Source organism: Cervus canadensis, chromosome 4, assembly GCF_019320065.1.
Source record: "Cervus canadensis isolate Bull #8, Minnesota chromosome 4, ASM1932006v1, whole genome shotgun sequence".
Classification (NCBI taxonomy): Eukaryota; Metazoa; Chordata; class Mammalia; order Artiodactyla; family Cervidae; genus Cervus; species Cervus canadensis.
The window spans coordinates 12,889,167-12,909,073 of NC_057389.1; the positions used below are offsets into that span (position 1 = coordinate 12,889,167).

At 41.3% G+C, this 19,907-nt stretch overlaps 1 long non-coding RNA gene across 1 annotated transcript; it reads left to right on the forward strand.

Annotated features, from left to right (window-relative positions):
* Positions 1-19,075, forward strand: LOC122441035. The gene is made up of 3 exons (XR_006269180.1): positions 1-69; positions 8,874-8,882; positions 19,034-19,075. It is a non-coding gene; the product is annotated as an uncharacterized LOC122441035 (long non-coding RNA).
* The last annotated feature ends 832 nt before the right edge of the window (positions 19,076-19,907 follow it).

Here is a 19,907-nt window from a genome sequence, read left to right on the forward strand (position 1 = left end):
GGGCTTCCCTTGTGGCTCAGCTGGTAAAGAATCCGCCTATGATGTGGGAGACCTGGGTTTGATCCCTGGGTTGGGAAGATCTCCTGGAGAAGGGAAAGGCTACCCACTCCAGTATTCTGGCCTGGAGAATTCCTTGGTCTGTGTAGTCCATGGGGTAGCAAAGAGTCAGACACGACTGAGCGAATTTCACTCACTTTGATGTCCTAGGTTGGATCAGAGTAGGCTAAAGTCAGGGTAAAGCAGATATGGATACCAGTTAATAACATGTTTTTCTAAAGAATTTGTAAGTGACATGAGAAATTGAGCATTGAAGGTGCTCCCTTAAGGAAAACTCAGGAGCCACTAGACATCCTTGAGAGTTTGGGCTTTTAAATTCAGAACTACTAGTCTCTTGCCTTGAGATGGCATCCTTTAGGGGCTTTAAGCGGTTCAGATGATGGCTACTCTCAGAGAAGAAATGTAGCTTATGGGTCCCTCAGGTGATGATGATGTCATGGATTTCTAGGAAGGACACCCTGAGGACCAGGGAAAATTTAGAAAACCATGATGGACAGGCATCATGGTCCCTGAGCCTGTCTTCATAAGGGCTGTTGTATGGGGGAACAGGTCTCTCTGAAGATAGGTGCTTCCAGCAGAGGTTTCAGTTTATCATGGTTTATCATGAGTGAGTGGAGTCACCTAAAGACGAAGGGACATTGTGCTGTGGGATTCAGGAGAAGGCCCTGCCAGATTCTGAAGAAAACAAGAATTTTCTTCAGGTGAAGTGGTGGTGATCACGCTGGGCAGCCACAGTTGAAGTGTGTGTCCTGCCACAGAATGGACACAGCCGTCCTATCTCTGAGTAGCTCTGCAGTGTCAGCTAGAAGGAGGAGCAGATGGCTGGAGGCAGCGCACGTATCTCCAGGCTGAGCTTTAGATTCTTTCACTCAGTGTGCCCTGAGTCCTTCCCTAAGCTGGACCTATTAGAGACATGCCATTGAATATGCCCTCTGCCTACCAACCTCACTCCCTGGTGGTTAGCTGCATCCTTCAAGGCTGTCACACACTTTCAGTTCTGGAAATTTTATGAGGTTCCCTTGAAGACAGGTCTTTTTTTGTTAGAACGGATCTCTCTACCATTTGTCTCCCATGAATAACTGGATCTCTAAATGGTCTACTAAAATGTCTTTACTTCTAAATAAAATAATTAAGCCCACAGTGGCTAGGCTAAGTGTAACTCATAAATTAGTTCTGATTCTCTGAGACTGTAGAGAAGGCTTTTGGGGGAAGTATATATATTTTGTATGGACTTTCATATTTCAAGTACTTTCATCTTCCAAGTATTTTCCTATTCCAAGTCTCTCTCTCTGACTTTAGTTTCAGAAACCTCATTTGAAATTTCATTTCATGGTCAATTCAGCATGTAATGAATAATTCATGGAAGAATTGGAGTGCATAACTTGGGCCATGGGAGACATGGATACATTCTGTTCTCCTAATTCTCTTCAGGGATAGAACCACTGTATGATCTGCTAAAATCCATGGGCTGTTATGGATACAGTGGGGTTTGTGTTCCCTGGGCTGTTCCACTGGGAGGTTCAAAGACGAGTTTCTGCAAGAGTCTCTTCCACTTTTGTCCCTTGACGGAGGATCTGAGCCACAGCTGAGGCTCTGCTCTCTTCCCAGCCCGCCTTCAACTGGTAGTGGTGGTTTAGTCTCAAAGTCAGGTCCAACTTTTGCAAACCCATGGACTGTAGCCTCTGTCCATGGGATTTTCCAGGCAGGAATACTAAAGTGGGTTGCCATTTCCTCCTCCAGGGGATCTTTCCCACCCAGGGATTGAACTCAGGTCTGCTGCAATGCAGGTGGGTGCTTTACCATCTGAGTTAGCAGGGAAGCCCTTCCACCCGTAGGGGGGTCAGATCATCTTGAGGAGGAACAGCCTGCTTGTCCAGTTCTTTAATCATGGAGAAGAGCTGTCCTTTTTATGTGTGGAGAACAGGGCTGTAAAGACTTCTAGATGTGCCATCCACAATGAAATACTTAGAAAAATACTGAAAGATCTTTCTTTCTTTTAGAAGTGTATTCATAGCCTTTCATTTCTGTAATCGATTATAAATTATTTGGGGGCTTAAAAAACACACATTTATTCTGTTACAATTTAGGTCAAAAGTTCAAAATCAATTTCACTGGGTAAAGTCAAGGGATCAGCAGGAGTGGTTTCTTTTCGAGGTTCTGTGGGAGAATTCATTTACCTGACTTCTATAGCTTCTAGAGCCTGCTGGTATTCCCTGATTTGTGGCCACTTTCTTCTATTCTGAAACCAACAATGTAGCTTTTTCAATCTCTTTTTGATCCATGCTACTGTCCTCATATCACTGTCTTCTCACACTGAGAAACTCCTGTGTCCCTTTTATAAGGACCCTTGTAATTCAGAAAATTCAGTTCAGTCCCTCAGTCATGTTTGACTCCTTGAAACCCCATAGACGGTCATCCCTGTTCACCACCAACTCCCGGAGCTTGCTCAAACTCATGTCCATCGAGTCAGTGATGCAATCCAACCATATCAGCCTCTGTCATCCCCTTCTCCTCCTGCCTTCAATCTTTCCCAACATCAGTGTCTTTTTAAATGAGTCAATTTTTTGCATTAGGTGGTCTAAGTACTAGAATTTCAGCATTAGTCCTTCCAGTGAATATTCAGGACTGATTTTCTTTAGACTGACTGGTTTCATCTCCTACAGTTAATGGACTCTCAAGAGTCTTCTCCAACACCACAGTTCAAAAGCATCAATTTTTATGCACTCAGCTTTCTTTATAGCCCAACTCTCACATCCATACATGACTACTGGAAAAACCATAGCTTTGACTAGATGGACCTTTGTCAGCAATGTCTCTGCTTTTTAATATGCTGTCTAGGTTGGTCATAGCTTTTCTTCCAAGGAGCAAGCGTCTTTTAATTTCATGGCTGCAGTCACCATCTGCAGTGATTTTGGAGCCCCCCAAATAAAGTCTCTCACTCTTTCCATTGTTTCCCCATGTATTTGCCATGAAGTGATGGGACTGGGTGCCATGATCTTAGTTTTCTGAATGTTGAGTTTTAAGCCAACTTTTTACTTCTCCTCTTTCACTTTCATCAAGAGACTTTTTAGTTCTTCTTCACTTTCTGTCATAAGGGTGGTGTCATCTGTGTATCTGAGGTTATTGATATTTCTCCTGGCAATCTTGATTCCCGCTTGTGCTTCCTCCAGCTTTACATTTCACATGATGTACTCTGCATGAGGGCTTCCCTCATAGCTCAGTCGGTAAAAAATCTGCCTGCAATGCAGGAGACCTGGGTTCGATTCCTGGGTTGAAAAGTTCCCCCGGAGATGGAAATGGCAACCCACTCCAGTAGTCTTGCTTGGAGAATCCCATGGACAGAGGAGCCTGGTGGGCTGCAGTCCATGGGGTCACAAGAGGCGGACACAACTGAGTGGCTAAACCACCACCACCACCCTGCATGTAAGTTAAATAAGCAGGGTGAAAATATACAGCCGTGACATACTCCTTTCCCGATTTGGAACCAGTCTGTTGTTCCATGTCCAGTTCTAACTGTTGCTTCTTGACCTGCACACAGATTTCTCAGGAGGCAAGTGAGGTGGCCTGGTATTTTCATCTCTTTAAGAATTTCCCACAGTTTGTTGTGATCCACAGAGTCAAAGACTCTGGCATAGTCAATAAAGCAGAAGTAGATGCTTTTCTGTAATTATCTTGCTTTTTGATGATCCAACAGATGTTGGCAATTTGATCTCTGGTTCCTCTGCCTTTTCTAAATCCAACTTGAAGATCTGGAAGTTCATGGTTCACTTACTATTGAAGCCTGGCTTGGAGAATTTTGAGCATTAATTTGCTAGTGTGTGAGATGAGTGCAATTGTGCAGTAGTTTGAGCATTCTTTGGCATTACCTTTCTTAGGGATTGGAATGAAAACTGACCTTTTCCAGTCCTGTGGCCACTGCTGAGTTTTCCAAATTTGCTGGTATTTTGAGTGCAGCACTTTCACAGCATCATCTTTTATGATTTGAAATAGCTCAACTGGAATTCCATCACCTCCACTAGCTTTGTTCATAGTGATGCTTCCTAAGACCCATTTGACTTTGCATCCTGGAATGTGATCCTGTGTCCATTGATCACATCATCACGGTTATCTGCATAATGATGATCTTTTTTGTATAGTTCTTCCGTGTATTCTTGCCACCTCCTCTTAATATTGTCTGCTTCTGTTAGGTCCATACCATTTCTGTCCTTTATTGTGCCCATCTTTGCATGAAATATTCCCTTGGTATCTTTAATTTTCTTGAAGAGATCTCTAGTTTTTCCCATTCTATTGTTTTCCTCTAGTTCCTTGCATTGATCACTGAGGAAGGCTTTATTATCTCTCCTTGCTATTCTTTGGAAGTCTGTATTCAAATGGGTATATCTTTCCTTTTTTTCTTACCCTTTAGCTTCTCTTCTTTTCTCAGCTATTTGTAAGGCCTCCTCAGACAACCATTTTGCCTTTTTGCATTTCTTTTTCTTGTGATTACATTGGGCCAATTCAGATAATCCAGAATCATCTTCCCATCTCAAGATCTTTAATTTGATCACATCTGCAAAGTTCCTTTTGCAGGAACTTTGAGTGTAAAGCAACATTCCCAGATTCCAGGAATTAGAGGGTGACAAATCTGGTGGGGGACATATTTTAGCCTACCACAATAAAGCAGAAATTTTGAAGCATGAAGTTGGTGGGTCTGTTTTGTGGCATAGCTTTTACAAAATATTTGATGAAAAGTCCTTATTTTTAGCAGAAATATTTTGTAAAAACATTTCAGTATGAAATTATCCAATTTTTCCAATGCCAAGCCCACAAACAGTTTACAGTTTAACCACAGACTGTTTTGCAAACATGTGGTTTAAAACAGCCAATTACTTTGGATATATTTGGGATTTAGCTGTTCAGTGTTATGGCAATAAATTAATATTCACATAGTTGTCATGTGTCATTTAAGAGTTTTACTTTAGCTCAGGACTCGTTAGCATTTCCTAGTAAACATACAAAATAACTCTATCTTGAAACATCTTCAAATTATAATTAACTCATATATACATAAAGCCCCTGTAAGCAGGAATAGGATTTCCGAATACCTCCCTTCATTTCTCTTTCTGTCTTTGTCTCTCCCTCTGTCTCTGTCTGAGTCTGTCTCTCTGTTTCTCTCTCTGCTTCTTGGAGACCTCACTGGAGGCCAGCTGACCTGGAAGAAACCTCATGTAGAGATATATTTGATGAGAAACTGACATCTTCACCCAAGAGTCAGCAAAGATCTGAAATCTGCCAATGGCTATGTGAGTAAATTGGAAGCAGATCCTCCCCAGCTGACCTGTTAGATAACTGTGGACCTGGAAACACCTTGATTGTATCCTCAGGAGAGGCTATAATATAGACCCACACAGCTAAACTGCCCCCAGATTCCCAACCCCCAGAAACTGAGATAACAAATGTTTGTTGTTTTCAATCACTAGTGGGGGGGAGGGCGGTAATTTGCTACACACCAATAGGTAACTAGGGCTTCCAGGTGGCACAGTGATAAATAAGGAATGCAGGAAACACGAGAGATACAAGTTCAATCTCTGGGTCAGGAAGATCCCCTGGAGGAGAAAATGGCAACCTCTCCAGTATTCTTGCCTGGAAAATTCCATGGTCAGACGACTTGGCAGACTACAGTTCATGGGGTCACAAAGAGTCGGATATGACTGAGCACGCATGTACTAATAGATCAACTAATGTACCAGCTTTGAGCATTTTATACTCTAAAAAATAAAGAAAATTACTCAAGACTGTACAGTTGATCTTTGAACAATGCAGGTGTTCGGAGTGCCAACCCTCCACAAAATCTAAAATCTACATATAACTTTTTGATGAAAATAATCAATAAGCAATCTACAATAGGAATAGAAAAGAATTTTATTTGAGCCAAACTGAGGACTATGCCCAGGAAGCACAAATACAAGAGGCAATTGAATGGTGTTCTGCTGAACTATAAGACTGGGGGGAGCTTTGGTTTATAAAGACAAAACTCATAAAATTATGTATGGTATTTGTCAAGTATTAGGATTGGAGCTGGCAGGAAGTAAGTATGCTTATTAAGTAAGTACTGCTGCCATTTGAAATGACAGCATTATTTTTTTTTTCATTTATTTTTATTAGTTGGAGGCTAATTACTTCACAACATTGCAGTGGGTTTTGTCATACATTAACATGAATCAGCCATGGAGTTACATGTATTCCCCATCCCGATCCCCCCTCCCACCTCCCTCTCCACCCGATTCCTCTGGGTCTTCCCAGTGCACCAGGCCCGAGCACTTGTCTCATGCATCCCACCTGGGCTGGTGATCTGTTTCACCATAGATAGTATACATGCTGTTCTCTTGAAACATCCCACCCTCGCCTTCTCCCACAGAGTCCAAAAGTCTGTTCTGTACTTCTGTGTCTCTTTTTCTGTTTTGCATATAGGGTTATCATTACCATCTTTCTAAATTCCATATATATGTGTTAGTATACTGTAATGGTCTTTATCTTTCTGGCTTACTTCACTCTGTATAATGGGCTCCAGTTTCATCCATCTCATTAGAACTGATTCAAATGAATTCTTTTTAATGGCTGAGTAATATTCCATGGTGTATATGTACCACAGCTTCCTTATCCATTGGTCTGCTGATGGGCATGTAGGTTGCTTCCATGACCTGGCTATTATAAACAGTGCTGCGATGAACACTGGGGTGCACGTGTCTCTTTCAGATCTGGTTTCCTCAGTGTGTATGCCCAGAAGTGGGATTGCTGGGTCATATGGCAGTTCTATTTCCAGTTTTTTAAGGAATCTCCACACTGTTTTCCATAGTGGCTGTACTAGTTTGCATTCCCACCAACAGTGTAAGAGGGTTCCCTTTTCTCCACACCCTCTCCAGCATTTATTGCTTGTAGACTTTTGGATAGCAGCCATCCTGACTGGCGTTAATGGTACCTCGTTGTGGTTTTGATTTGCATTTCTCTGATAATGAGTGATGTTGAGCATCTTTTCATGTGTTTGTTAGCCATCTGTATGTCTTCTTTGGAGAAACATCTGTTTAGTTCTTTGGCCCATTTTTTGATTGGGGTCATTTATTTTTCTGGAATTGAGCTGCAGGAGTTGCTTGTATATTTTTGAGATTAATCCTTTGTCTGTTGCTTCATTTGCTACTATTTTCTCCCAAACTGAGGGCAAATAACAGCATTATTATAGGGGAGACCTTGGGACCATAATGTTTTGAGAACAGTGGGTAGTGTCTGAGTCTGATAGAGTTCAGAAAATTTTTATCTAAGTGATAGAGGAGTGTGTCTGAAATCACATTTACAATGGTCACCTGTCTCCATTTTGGATGTCTGAATCATGGGTACTCCATTTTGACTTTTTAAATACAGCCTCTTCTTCAATGCATGTTTGACAGTCCACATAACAGGCTGTTCTAGGCAGCAAACATTTTAAGTTAAATTGTATGTAAGTCAGAATGACTTCTCCGTACTTCAGCATGTGAATATTTCTCTCATCAAACTTATAGTCAGCCCTCCATCATAGCCATGATTGCACACCAGCAGATTCAACCAAACACAGATCATGCAGTACTATAGTATTTACTACTGAAAAAAATCAATGTATAAATAGACCTATGCAGTTCATACCTGTGTTGTTCAAGGGTCAACTGTACTTTCAACTAAGTATTGGATTTGGTGTACAGTCTTGCCTCAGTGTCCTTGGGAAATTGCTTCAAGGACCCCTACAGATATCAAAATGTGTGAAGTTCAAGTTCCTTACATATGATAAGGTGGGGTAGTTCAGTTGGCCCTCCATATCGGGGTGCTGAGTCAGCAAATTCAACCAAACTTGGATGGAGTTCTGAGGGTGCAGAACCCACAGACACAGAGGGTTGACTGTCCTTTATGGAAGTCAGCAAAAGCTGAGTTGAGGGAAAGAGAGAGTTAAGCATGAACAAAACTCTGCTTATTCTCAAAGCTTAAAAAGACTGAATATGTCTATGACATTGAGGGGGTAGATGTGTTGAGAATATATTTGCACAGAAACTTTAACAGCCTCCTTGCTCCATCAGCCAAGCCTTACTGTCAGAAAAGGAGGGAACACAGCTTGGTGCATCCCTTAGATGGACTGCTTGGCCAGAAAAAAAAAATAGAACTGTGGAGTAGAACGCCTTGAGCAAAACAAAAGCAAAGTGCTTCTAGAAAAGTTTTGCCAAAATTTCTGGGGGATGATATATTAACCATTAGGCAGCAGCCTCCTGCTCCCAGGCTGTGACTCTGCCATAGGGGAGAAGGGCCTCTCTGGCCAACTGGAACACCTAAAGTACCTCAGATTCCAGGAGGCATTGGTGTGAAATAGCCCTGCCTTCCCTGCTGGTGGGGAGGGGTGCTCCTAAGCCATCTGGGACCAGATGTCGGGACCAGAGCAAGAAAAGAGGAACCGGCAGAAGCAACATGGGAGCTTGAGGACTGAGATGTCTGTTTATGAGCACCTAGAAGGAAGTGTGGAAATTCCACAGTCAGGAGAGGAAGCCAAAGTGGAGAAATAATATACTGCCATTATGACGCTTTGTTAGTCTACAGGCTGGTGTGGCCTATGAGACAGGAATTTTATTCTTCAGGCTGCTTTGGATAATTAGTAATCCTAGCACAGGATTACTAGCACACATCTGTTTGCAGCATGGATTAATTCCTACCCAGATTAGAAACTAATTTCCATATGGTTAGTGGCAGGGCCATGAAGAAAATATTGCACGCTGTCAGAGTTTATTTATAAAGCTCCAAGCCTGGGCATGGTAGCTTCCCTGGAGGCTGAGATGGTAAAGCGTCTGCCTGCAATGTGGGAGACCTGGGTTTGATCCCTGGGTTGGGAAGATCCCCTGGTGAAGGAAATGGCAACCCACTCGTGTATTCTTGCCTGGAAAAGCCCATGGACAGAGGAGCCTGGTAGGTTACAGTCTGTGGGGTCACAAAGAGTCGGACACGATTGAGCAACTTCACTTCACAAACCTGGGCATGGCACTAGAAAACTGGGTTCAAGACATTGTTGCAGGTAGTCGGAAAAGCTGTCTGGCTCTAGGAGAAAAGTGATGGTCTTCTCTGAGAGATCAGAGAGGTCTCTATTAGCCTAGGGGAAATGCCTTTTGTCACTGGTTGGAATGTCCCACTCAGGTATTGTAAAGGGGGTAGGAATGGGAAGAAGAGGGACAAGGGTGTTGTTTGAAGCCTGCACGTACCGTAGAAAACAACATCTAGCCTCTCAGGGCAGAGAATGTTTACAACTGGGAATGGGGGATGCTTGGTGATGTATAAACAGGTGCTTAAATCCAGGGAGAGTTATATGACAATAAGAATGAAATTTCTTAAGATATATCAGAGTGTAGAAAAGTTCTGCTTGTGTGTTGTAAGGATGAAAGCTTTCACAGACAGTAATAGACACAGGGCGTGAGATCAGGGCTCACTGCAAACAAATGGTTGCCATAGTGAAATGTTTTATGGTGGCTTAGATTGCAAGGGAAAGAAAGATATGGCAACCGAGATTCCCATAATTAAGACACACTAATAGAAGAGGAGGCCAGTTTTAGCATTAAGATGGACAAAATCCTGGTGGGTGCAGGCTGTGGGGAGCAGAAATCATTAGAACAGCTACCAAATCAGCCAGCATTTCTACACAGGATCCTAGAAGTAAATTTGAGGGCCGTTCAAACTGGCAGTTGGTCTTTAAGCCCTTCCCAGCGTTATGTGTAATAAATATATGGGACTGTGAGTGGAAATATCAACCACTTTGTAGCTGCTTCATTCATACCCTTTTTCCTCATAACATGTGACAATAGGAAAAGCCAGATCTTAGAAGGCCAGTTGTACCTAGTTAGCTATGTCAAGCTTAGCTTTAGCTTTTCTGGCCCTTTTAAAATAAGGCTGAGTTAGTGATGGTTTGATTTCTTGGTTCTCAACCTTTTCGTGCAGTAGGATGGTGCTGCTCAAAGTTAGACACAAGATCCTGGCATCTCAATCATGATAGGAGAATGCTCAAAAATATGTTTATTCTGGAGGACTACCTCTTAGTATTCTGATTCACAAGTTCAGGGTAGAGTCCAGGAATCTAAATTTTAACAGATATATTTCCCTTCTCAAATTGATGTTGGGACTGTGCTTTGAGAAATGCAGTTTAGGATCGTTTTGACTGATGAATTCTGAGGAAAGGTAGTGAGATAAAGATAAACATCTGAAAAGGAAAGTACAGAGCTGTAAACGTCACCAGGAAGTAATCTGTCTTTGAAATTGATATATAGACAGAAATCTGCTGTTAATGTTCCACAACCCACAATAAGGACGGGGGATAAGCTGGAATATACTCTTCTAATTATTTGACTCTGTAGACTAAACAGATATAGCTGATGATATGGCCTGGAAAATCAGCTCAGGGATAGACTTTGGTTCACTCTGAGTCCCAAGCCCTGAAGAGGAGTTTTCCAGAATGCCAAGGAGCTTTGTTAAAGGCCAGCATGAATAATGATCATGATGAAAATGATAATGGCTAATGTTCTTAAGCACTTATTTTTTAAGCACAGACCCAAACAATCCTATGTAATTCTTATAATAAACACATGCTATCAGATGAGGAGAATTAGATTAAGTAACTTGACCAAGTTTACTTAACTACTATGTGAACTAATTACCCTTTTAATCTCTGTCTGACTTCAAATTTTGTGGGCTACATCATCAGTTTTTCTGCCTCCCTAAGTGGTACCACTGTGAGGGAGTGAAGAAGGTTCTAAAAGGAAATAACTTTTCACAGGTCAGGCTGACAGCAACAGACTGAATCAAGATTGATTACACTGCTTCTGTCAACAGAACTTCTGGAAAGTTTTTACACAGGTGGCTCTTAGCCATTTACTATGTGGGGCTCAGCATCTCTCAGAATCAAGCCTAGGAAAAGGCTCAGCTTTTTCTGAAAAAAAGACTGTCCATCCCCGGGGATAGAGGCCTTTTAAAGATATTACTCGAAGAATGTAGCAGGAGTCCCAGTCCTAAATTGAATGCACTTTAGGACTCCTGTTATAGAGGTCTACCAAGGCAGATTTTTATGAGAAGGCAAGCCTCCAGGGAAATAACTATTACAAGGGAAAAGGGAATCTGGCATATAATTTGTACACAACAATATCATCAGTATTGGAGAACAAGAGTCTTTATTCATATGGAATGGTGCCTGTCACTCAGCTTGTCCTTGAGCCCCAAAACACTCAGGTTGAGTGCTAGGAGGAACCAGGTAAGATTTGAAAAAGCTCCTTCATCAGAGTCTGAACTCACAGGGAGTTTGTTACCCACTTAACAGAGTGTGTACACACTCTGGATTCTTCCCTGCCCATACAGACAACATATAGCATGGCATGGTTGCCACCTTGAACACATTCAGCACACAGGTGGCCTCCCTTGGTCATTATGTAGTGTCTTTCCTTGCTTCTTCTAACATTATTTCAAAAATACACATGAATTCCAATGCTTACTGCAGCACTATTTACAATAGCCAGGATGTGGAAACAACTTAAATGTCCATTGAAAGAAGAATAGATAAACGGAAGATGTCGCACATACATACAATGGAAGATTATTCAGCCATAAAAAAGAATGAAATAATGTCACTTGCAGCAACATGAATGGACATAGATATTGTCATATTGAGTCAAGTAAGTCAGAGACAAATATCATATGATACCACTTATACGTGGAATCTAAAAAAATGGTACAAATGAACTTATTTACAGAACAAAAATAGAGTTATAGATGAAGAAAACAAACTTACCAAGGCAGGGAGGAATGAGAGATTGGGATTGATATATGCACATTCCTGTAAATAAAATAAGTAGCTTATAAGAACCTGCTATAAAGCACAGGGAACTCGACTCAATATTCCATAATTAGTTATATGAGAAAAGAATCTAAAAGAGTGGATATATGTGTTTGTATAGCTGATTCTCTGGTGGCTCAGACGGTAAAGAATCTGCCTGCAATGCAGGCGACCCAGGTTCCATCCCTGGGTTGGGAAGATCCCCTAGAGAAGGAAAGGGCAACTCACTCCAATGTTCTTGCCTGGAGAATTCCATGGACAGAGAAGTGTGGTGGGCTCCAGTCCATGGGGTCACAAAGAGTGGGACATGACTGATTGACTAACATTTACTTTGCTGTAGGACAGAAACTAACACAACATTATAAATCAACTATACTCCAATAAAAGTTAATTTAAAAAAAAGAGAGAGACTCACAGATACAGACAAAAAACTAGTGGTTGCCAGAGGGAGAGGGCTTGGGTGAGGGGTGAAATAAGTGAAGGGGATTAAGAGGTACAAACTACCAATTCTGAAAGAAACAAGTCACAGGGATGTACTGTGTAGCACAGGAATTACCGTCAATATAAGAATTTTGGGTGGTGTATAATCTGTAAAAATACCAAATCATTATGTTGTACACAAATACAGTATAATAAGTCAATTATAGTTCAATTAAGAGTAAAATAAAATATAAAGTAAAACTAAAAAAAAATAGAGAAAATTAAAAAAAAATAAGAATAGGTACTGAATTAAATTAAAGGCTTGGCCAGATGATCCTGTTTGCTAGGACTGGGCAAGGAGAGATTAGCTATACTACTATTATCTTTGTTCAGTTGCATCTAATAGTGGCCCCCCCACCCCATTATCTCTACCTCCTATCTATCTTGAAATAAACATATCTCAAGAACTCTCATCTTTTGGGGGGAAGAAATTTCAGGTAATGTTTTCTGTAAATAACAGTTGTCTGATTGTACAGTTCTGACTCAAAGTCAATGTACCACATGCCCAAAAAGTAAAATATCTGTACTGAATTTTTTTTACATGCAAAACATTGATCTCTATAACCGTAAACCTTATAGTTTCACTGAAGTATGAAGTACTGATTTGGGGAAATGTAAGAAATTTCTGAAGGAAGGGATATATTTAAGGACCGTGTGTGTGCTAAGTAGCTTCAGTTGTGTCTGACTTTGTGCAACATATGGACTGCAGCCCACCAGGCTCCTCTGTCCATGGGATTCTCCAGGAGAGAATACTACAGTGGGTTGCTGTGCACTCCTCCAGGGGATTTTCCCGGCCCAGGAATTGAACCTACGTCTCTTATGTCTCCTGCATTGGCAGACTGGTTCTTTACCACTTGCACCACCTGGGAAGCCCCCTTTAAGGACCACTCAGGTCTAATTAAGGCTGTCTTTATTCTAATGTTTATGGCATTAAAAAAAATTACCTGATACTTGTTACTCATTTATAGTTGTGAAATCAATTCAGTGTATGACAAGGATTTTTTAAAAAAAAGAGAGATTTAATAGAAAATAACTCCAAAACATTTTACATCATAAGGGTAAGTACTATTTTTCAAAACTTTTGTTCTACTTTTGTATACATTTTTGTGTACACAAGTCACAATGCACAATTACCTTTTCTCTTGGATCATAGTTAACATTTTTGAAAGCTACTGATATTTGGTCATACAAATTTCAACATTTAAGAAGGTTTCCAAACATAAAAATATTTTGCTCAGTAATTTGTCTTTCTTCTAAATTAGAAATAGTATGTAGTGGAAAATAGAGTTAATATAAGTATATACAAGAGATTATTTCATACTGGTAAAAGTTGTCCAAAGACCTGTAGTTATATACAAAATAAAAGTTTATAATTCCAGGGTTAGCTCCAAAGATGATCAAATTACTAACCTGGGGCTAGCTATACAAATCTGTCAATACAGGTCTCTTCATCTAAAAAACAGTATTAAAAAATAGCATTAATTTTTATCTTTTCCAAAGACTGTTACATGATGGGACACAAAATGACTAAAACATTTTCTGGCTATAATATATTTAGCATTGAAGTAGCCAATTTCAATCAAGTTCCTGAGAAAGTTACCTTCATTCTTTAGGTCTGTATCTCTACCAGGAAATTATCCAGCTCTATAATTCAGTCCAAAGCACACTATATTTTATTTGACATGAAGCCAGTAAAAGTTATAATTAAGGACAATAACTATGAAATGAAAGCAATCATGAGGGAGAAAGGATAAAAAATGCTTCTTACAGTAATATTTTTTATGAATTTGGTATATAAATTTCCCTCATGACTTGTTATATTTACATTAACTACTGCATCTATAGCTTTGTATATCCATATTTGGCTATGTAGAAATAATATGGTTTGGTATCTGCCCTCCATTTCATACCCTGAAAGCTTCAGATTCCTAGTCAGCAACCCCTAGACATGAGTTTGAGTAAGCTCTGGGAGTTGGCGATGGACAGGGAGACTTGGCGTGCTGCGATTCATGGGGTCGCAAAGAGTCGGACACGACTTGAGTGACTGAACTGAATTGAATCCTTAGACAGGATAGAAATGGGTGATAATATTGTCAAACTTTAAAGTTTTGGTAGAAAAGAAATTTAGTAAGAGCAAATTGGCTTGAATTTAGAACCATATGGGATGCCATGGTGACTATGAAAAATGCCCAGAGTTTGAAGTGACTTGCTAATTAACTCCTTGGTAACTCAGGTTTTTCTTACACATTTACAACTTACAATTAATTCAAATTAATTCAATCCAATCCAGCAGATATTTATCATTTCTCATTTAAGTGGTAAGTATAGCTGCTTTGTTTTTTGATTTCTGTTTTCAAGGTGTTTATAATCTGGACAAAGAGATAAACAACCACACAATTTGGAAATCAAGGTGGATTATACCAAGAGATTTAGAAGAGATTATCAGCAAAGTACTACCAGTTCAGTTCAGTTCAGTCACTCAGTCGTGTCTGACTTTGTGACCCCATGGATTACAGCACACCAGGCTTCCCCGTACATCACCAACTCCTGGAGTTCACTCAAACTCTTGTCTATTGAGCCAGTGATGACATCCAACCATCTTATCCTCTGTCATCCCCTTCTCCTCCTGCCTTCAATCTTTTCCAGCATTAGGGGCTTTTCAAATGAGTCAATTCTTTGCATCAGGTGGCCAAGGTATTGAAGTTTCAGCTTCAGCATCAGTCCCTCCAATGAATATTTGGACTAATTTCCTTTAGGATGGACTGGTTGGATCTCCTTGCAGTCCAAGGGACTCTCAAGAGTCTTCTCCAACACCACAGTTCAAAAGCATCATTTCTTTGGGGCTCAGCTTTCTTTACAGTCCAACTCTCACAACCATACATGACTACTGGAAAAACCATAGCCTTGACTAGATGGACCTTTGTCAGCAAAGTAATGCCTCTGCTTTTTAATATGCTGTCTAGGTTGGTCATAACTTTTCTTCCAAGATGCAAGTGTCTTTTAATTTCATGGCTGCAGTCACCATCTGCAGTGATTTCCGAGCCATCCAAAATAAGTCTCTCACTGTTTCCACTGTTTTCCCATCTATTTGCCATTAAGTGATGGGACCAGATCCCATGATCTTCATTTTCTGAATGTTGAGTTTTAAGCCACTTTTTTCACTCTCCTCTTTCACTTTCATCAAGAGCCTCTTTAGTTCTTCTTTACTTTCTGCCATAAGAACAGTGCCATCTGCACATCTGAGATTATTGATATTTCTCTTGGCAATCTTGATTCCAGCTTGTGCTTCTTCCAGCCCAGCGTTTCTCATGATGTACTCTGCATATAAGTTAAATGAGCAGGGTGACAATACGCAGCCTTGACGTGCTCCTTTCCCTATTTGGAACCAGTCTGTTGTTCCATGTCCAGTTCTAACTGTTGCTTCCTGATATGCACACAGAGTTCTCAGGAGGCAGGTCAGGTGGTCTGGTATTCCCATCTCTTTAAGAATTTTTCAGAGTTTGTTGTAGTCTACACAGTCAAAAGCTTTGCATAGTCAATAAAGCAGAAGTAGATGTTTTTCTGGAACTCTCTTGCTTTTTCAATGATCCAGCAGATGTTGGCAATTTGATCTCTGGTTCCTCTGTCTTTTCTAAATCCAGCATGAAGATCTGGAAGTTCACAGTTCACGTATTGCTGAAGCCTGGCTTGGAGAATTTTGAGCATTACTTTACTAGCGTGTGAGATGAGTGCAATTGTGTGGTAGTTTGAGCATTCTTTGGCATTGCCTTTCTTTGGGGTTGGAATGAAAAGTGACCTTCTCCACTCCTGTGGCCACTGCTGAGTTTTCGAAATTTGCTGGCATATTGAGTGCAGCACTTTCACTGCATCATCTTTTAGGATTTTAAACAGCTCAACTGAAATTCCATCACCTCCACTAGCTTTGTTCATAGCGGTGCTTCCTAAGGCCCGCTCGACTTCACACTGCAGGATATCTGGCTCTAGGTGAGCGATCACACCATTGTGGTTATCTGCATTGTGAAGATTTATGCCACCTTTTCACAAAGTACTGTAGAAATGCTTATTTAAACAGAAAAAAGTAACAGCATGGATTTAAATAGACAATAATAATGTATATCTTAGAGGAGTTATTGTCGAGCTTAAATGAAATAATCCACAAAGAGCAACTGGGACATAACAAGTTCCAATAAATATTAGCCATCCTCCAGTATGAAAATGACATTCTGATTGATAGTCCTACTAAGGAGGTCTCTGACAAAAGTACTGTAACCACTTTGAACCATCTAAGACATGAGACATGGAATATTTCCTGTCATATCAGCAAACAAGCATGTCACGGTCATGGGTGAGTCCGACCTTCCAAATGTGAATTCCTGAGCCCTAAGGTTACTTAGGAAGGAGAAGAATACCTGTGAATACCTGCCAGCCATCAGGCTGCAGTGACTCCTTACAATGAGCTCTGCAAAACCCAGGATGTGACAAACGCAGGATACTGGCCCCAACCAGCTGAGATGAATATGAAAGGAATGATTCCAGTGAGTCCAGACTCATACATCTTCCCATACACAGAAAAGTGCTGAATTGCTTAACTTGGGATATCTGGTTTTCTTTAGTCCACATAAATACTGCTAGTGTTCACATAACCTGTCCTTTGTTGCAAACTTCTATACAACCTGATTCCTGCCCGCCCACCTCCTCACAGCAGCTCTCTTGGGGTTACTTGAGATCCTGCCTCCTAGTCTTAAGTCCTAAAAATTCCCATCAAATAAAACGTAACTCTCAACTTTTAGGTTGCATGTATTTTTCAGTTGACAGACATAAGGTGTCAAGAGAAAGGTTCTAATGTCACAAACTCAGGTGATCTACATAGGATTCATTCTCACAGAAGGTCAGAGAAGCCTACCCCAGTAACAAAAAGAGGTTATTTGCAGTTTTACCTGATCCAAATCTAGAAGACCATTTGGGGTTTCTTGGGGATGGTCAATTGTTGCCACATCTGGATCCTTAACTATGGTCTAATAGCTATGCCTCTAAATGAAAAATCAAGATGATGATGATCTTTTTGAATGTAATTTAGAATGCAAAGGGGCCTTTCAAAAATTGAAAATGCAATTACTTCAGGCCTCTGCCCTTCCCTTCCCATATTTAACTAAACCCTTTGACCTTCACATTCATGAAAGAAGGGGAATCCCCCATTGGGCATCAGCTCAAAAACTGGGAGCCCTTGCTTAGGTGACTGCTTATTACTCTAAACCATTAGTTCAAACTGCTGAGAGTAGCCTCCTTGCCCAAAGGCAGTAGCAGCTACTACAGCCCAGAAAAAAGGATGAAAAGATAATGCTTGGCCAGCCAATCACTACATGGGCCCCATGCCAGGTTCAGACTTTAGTAAGTTCTAAGGGAATCGAGCAGTATCCTTGGAAGGTCGATTTAAGTCAGACTATGATGTTAGACAACCCAGTGGCTACCATAGAAACCTGTCACAAGCTAAATTCTACCACCCTCCTACCCAAAGAAATGGGGTATGACTGGATAGTATGACTGGATAGATATTACAGATACGATCTATTCCAGTTGACCTGACCTAGGAAATTAGAAAGTGAGCCTCTTCTAAACACTGAAAAGGAATGGTTCACAGACTTCAGTGATTTTATGAGGGGGAGAAAAAGACCAGAGGGATATGCAGTGACTTCTCAGACTCAAGTCATAGAGGCAGGAAGCATAACCCCAGAGACGTCTGCCCAAAATCCTAGCTAATAGCTCTCACCTGAGCCTAAAGTGTGGGACAGGAAAGATCTTAAGTGTTTACACAGATTCCCAGTAGTCGTATGCCATCCCACGTGTGGCTGTTATTCTCTTGCTAATATTTGGGCAGCATATTCATTATCTTTAAGAGTTGACTCATTGGAAAAGACCCTGATGCTGGGAAAGATTGAAAATAAAAGCGGAAGGGGGCAGCAGAGGATGAGATGGTGGGATGGCATCACCGACTCAAAGGACATGAGTTTGAGCAAACTCTGGGAGACAGCAGAGACCAAAGGAGCCTGGTGTGCTGAAGTTCAAGTCACAAAGAGTTGGACATGACTTAATGACTGAACAACAACTCAGTATCTTAAATTATCTGCTGTCCTTTGTCTCCAAAATGTAAGACAGATGGTGGCTTCTCAGGGATATGAGCAGTCAGGACTGAGCCCTGGGGACAAGCAAACACATCTAAAAGTGGCTGGGGAGATCTGCTCCTCAACCCGGGGTTTTGACGATGCATAGACTTAGCACAAAGCAGTTTCAGGAGGCAGAACTGTGCCCCTCAAGACTGCGGGACATGACAAAAGACATTGAAGGGATTTGACACCAGCAAACCCCATTAACAACTCCTGGGCTGGGGATTGATGTCTAATCTTTTTTTTTTCCCCTATGTGCATCATGGAGTTTCACTAGCACATAGGGCTTCCCTCATAGCTCAGCTGGTAAAGAATCTGCCTGAAATGCAGGAGACCCTGGTTCAACTCCTGAGTTTGGAAGATCCTCTGAAGAAGGGAAAGGCTACCCACTCCAGTATTCTTGGGCTTCCCGTGTGGCTCAGCTGGTAAAGAATACACCCGCAATGTCAGAGACCTGGGATAGATCCCAGGGGTTGGAAAGATCCCCTGGAGATGGGAAAGGCTACCCACTCCAGTATTCTGGCCTGTGGAATTCCATGGACTGTATAGTCCATGAGGTCGCAGCGAGTTGGACATGACTGAGCAACTTTCACTCACTTAGGGTGCAGCGTGCTGAGGCTTTGTAGTCAGCGCTTCAGACCAGACCGCCTAGAGTGAAACAGTTGCTCCCAACACTTCAGCAGGGTGGCGGAGCACACAAACGCTGAGCACGATACTGCAATTCTAGATGGCTGCGGGAGATGCATTGGGCCATGTGCAGAGATGTTGCACCTGGCACTTCAGGCAGGAGCGTGAGCTGATCTGCACCAGATCCGTGAAACTCCACCCTCTCTGGTCCCTACTGAGGAGACCTTATGAAGCAGCCCAACCTAAGGCCTGTCAGGGAGTGTTTACTCTAAGAGCTTGGTTGGCACCTCTCCATCGTTTGATTGAAGCATAAAACTGCTTCCAAACGAGGTCTCCTACAATTAGTTGGAAGTACACTGGCACTTGTTGGGGACAGACTCAAAAGGGTCAGTAACAAAGCTAATTTCATTGATTTCCCCTAGAGAACTTTTTTTCACCATCACCTTTCCTCTCTTCCTAAATTCAGAGATTTCACCATAAATTGCCCTAGGTTGTCAACCCAGTGTCCCAAAGCCTGTCTGAAGGACACTTGCTTATCCAGACAAAGGTCATACCACTGATCATCAGAAGACTGTTTTGTCTATGATTTCCAGCCCAAGGGACTCCGAAGATTGCTCTTTGATTTTTTTTTTTAATTGTTGTAACTATAGTCGAAATTGCTCTTTTCCTCTCTTCTTTGTTAAACACTTTTTGAGGGATATGGAGGAGCTTATTAGTTATTTACACAT